Source organism: Lethenteron reissneri, chromosome 51, assembly GCF_015708825.2.
Source record: "Lethenteron reissneri isolate LAM-NWPU_2019-01 chromosome 51, ASM1570882v1, whole genome shotgun sequence".
Taxonomy (NCBI): Eukaryota; Metazoa; Chordata; class Hyperoartia; order Petromyzontiformes; family Petromyzontidae; genus Lethenteron; species Lethenteron reissneri.
This window is the reverse complement of record NC_083829.1, coordinates 5502727-5505985: the sequence shown is the minus strand read 5'-3', so window position 1 is coordinate 5505985 and position 3259 is coordinate 5502727. Positions and strand designations below refer to the sequence as shown.

At 49.7% G+C, this 3259-nt stretch overlaps 1 protein-coding gene across 1 annotated transcript in view; it reads right to left on the bottom strand.

The window, feature by feature from the left end:
* ATP5F1C (ATP synthase F1 subunit gamma) overlaps positions 1-3259 on the bottom strand; it is a 375672-nt gene that overhangs the window by 87633 nt on the left and 284780 nt on the right. The window lies entirely within an intron of this gene.

Genomic DNA, 3259 nt, shown 5'->3' with positions numbered 1-3259 from the left:
ACACAAACACGCAGTTGTAAATAAATTCGTTTTAATCTACATGATTTGAGAGCGCGCCACTCTCCCAGTGGATTATTTTGACGTCAGCAGCCAGGCTTGCTTTTAAGACTTTTAAGGGTCGGAGACAGGGTTGGGGTGGTGGGTGGAGGGGTGAGTTAACATTCTGGGGTTTGTATCTTAACATAACCGTGGTCATGTATGGAGGTTTTGTGATCGTGCTTTTCAGACGATTATTTTTCCGATTTGTTACATGCAAATCGTGCATTTTATTCGTGCCATCGACAAGATTATCTTTGCAAAAAGGGCATCTCCATTTAAAACCTGATTGGATAGGATTGGGAGGCTGTTTTGTGGACACGTTCTAGCGGTGTGAAAAGCTCTCGGTAAAGCATTACAAGCTTATATAAATGTAATGATAGCTCGTTGGCAGTGATGCACAAATAACAAACACATTCATCAATAGCCATGCCGAAAATAAAATTACATAACAGGTGAGGGTTTGAGCGGTGGCACTTTTTAGCCACTTCTTCATGATCCGAAGTCTTTTTCTTCTTCGGGACAGAATTGTGAACGAATGTGTCGAGTTTTTTGTCAATTGGCATGTGGTGAAAATGCTAAATAAATTCAGAGCAAGTGAGTCGGGTGTCTCTGGGATGTTTCGAATCTTGGGGTCACATTCCAATCTCAAACCAAGTTTCTCCTTTATACGAACATTGACAGCTCGCTGCTTTTTGTCATCAACACCGCCTTGCAACAGAGAAAAAAAAAATTTTGTTTTGCGAAACATGTACAGCAATGGCCTATTTATCACAGCAAGGGAGGACAGCCACGTGTAACTGAACTAAGTTGGAGACTGCAATTTCAAATTGTGCACGGTTTCTTGAAGAAAAACTGAACACTGAAGGAAGCCTTCTTGGTTCTTTCGGTAAAGTCACGTAGAAGGGAAATAATAAAGAAAGACGCTGTCTTTCCGACAGACCTGTTCTTCCGCTGAGGACGGCTGCTTGCGTTGTGGCCGAAACGTCGTGAGAATTGTATTTTATGTTTTTTTATTATTTCCCTTCTACGTGACTTTACCGAAAGAACCAAGAAGATGAATCCCTGCAGTCACGAAAGCTTTAAATCGAAACTGAAGGAAGTTTCCAGTTTTGAATAATCAATGCCCCCCCCTCCTCCACCACTGTCTGTCTGCTTGCTTATGCTCTGGGGATAAGTGGGGAGGGTGCATCGGGGTAGAGGCCATGGATCTGGGAGCACAGAGGAGAGCTGAGTGGGTATATTGAGGGCTGGAAAGACATTCGGGGTAAAAATGGCTCCATGAGATCGGGTCCTTCCCTGCCTCGTATCCGATTCCCAAGGGTATCAAACTAAAACTTTTTCATTTCACCAGGGTAAGGCCACTAAGCTATATCACCCCTTTTCAGAAGAGACCTGGCCACAAATTATAGCTCACCGAAGTCGCTTATCTTGTGGAAATTAATAGCAGCCCAAATACTCCAAACGCATGTTGATTCTAAATGTAGAGGGGGAAAAAACGAGGTCCCGAACAAAAATCCTTGCCACCACGAGGAGAACACGCAAACTCCAAATATACAGGCGCCAGGGTCTGGATTGAACCCAGGTGCCCTTTTCTCCTGCTCCCCTCCCATCTCCCTCCTGCCACCCAATCTCCCCTCCCATCTCCTCTCTCTTCTCCTCTTCCTCCCATCTCCCTCCCCTTCTATCTCCTCTCCCCTCCAATCTCCCCCCCCCCTCTCATCTCCCTCTCCCATCCTACCTCTCTTTTTACGGTCAGAGGAAACAAGAAGATGCTCGGTGTAGTCGGCACTTTGCTTCGTTCATCATTTCGTTTTTTTTATGCTTTCCTTTATGTACCCCCCCCCCCTCTCTGCCCCCCTCTCTCTCCCTCTCTCTCTACCCCCTCTCTCTACCCCCCTCTCTCTCTACCCCCTCTCTCCCTACTCCATGTCTATGCTCCCCCTATGTTTTCTATGTAATATTTGTAATATACTAAAATAATTTCTACACCTCTCCTCCATCTCCCCCCCTCCCATCTCCCCCTCCCATCCGACCATCTACTCCCATCTCAACCTCGTTCCATCTCCCTCCCCCACCCTATCAATACCCGCCATTCGCCAACAACAATAACCCCAATTGTTTGATCAGATTGTTCTGTCTCCCCATTTCTTCTGAGAGGTTATCTCCATTGTTCGATCCGGGGGGAATTATCCAGACTTGAGGAAATAATAAGCGGACAATAACGTCTCAGTCAAAGATGCGGCTCCACATAAACCTAAAAGAATAACAACACATCTTACACAAGCCAATCATCCGGCACAGCAGATTATACACTCCCAGAAGCATCTCTCCCTGCTCCCATTCTGCCTCCCCTCCCAGATACTCAACCTCCCCCCAATCTCAATTCCTCCCACCCGACCAATACCAATAGCCGCCCTCCGATCTCCTCCCATCTCCCCTCCTCCTTCTCTCTCTCCTCCTCCCTCCTCCTCCTCCAATCCCCTCCCTCCTCTTCTTTTTATCCCTTCCTACTCTTAAATTTTGACTTAAAACTTTCGTGACTGTAGGAATTCATATTCTTGGTTCTTTCGGTAAAGTCACGTAGGTAGAAAATAAAAATTAAAAACAAAAAATAAAATAAAATTTAAAAATTACGACCCCTATCCCTCTTCCTCCTCCTATCCCCTCATCCTATCCCCTCCCTCCTTCTCCTATCCCCTCCTATCTCCTCCCTCCTCCTATCTCCCTCCTCCTCCTATCCCCTCATCCTATCCCCTCCCTCCTCCTCCGATCCCCTCCTCCTTCTCTCTCTCCTCCTCCCTCCTCCTACTATCTCCTCCTATCCCCTCCTATTTCCTCCCTCTTATCCCCTCCCCCTACCCCCCCTCCCTCCTCCCCCTATCCCCGCCCATTCCCCCCCTAACCCCCTAGCCCCGCCCCCCCTAGCCCCCCTCTCCTCTCCCTCCCCCCCCTATCCCCGCCCATACCCCCTCCAATCCCACCCCCTCCTCTCCCCGCCTCCCCCTAGCCCCGCCCCCCTATCCCCTCCCTCCTCCTAGCCACGCCCCCCCTACCCCCTCCCTCCTAATCCCCGCCCATTTCTCCTCCTCTCCCCCTAGCCCCGCCCCCCCTATCCCCTCCCCCCTTCCTCTCCCGCCTCCCCCTAGCCCCGCCCCCTCCCTTCCCCCTCCTAGCCCCGCCCCCCCACCACCCCCCCCCTACTAGCCCCGCCTCCCCGGGT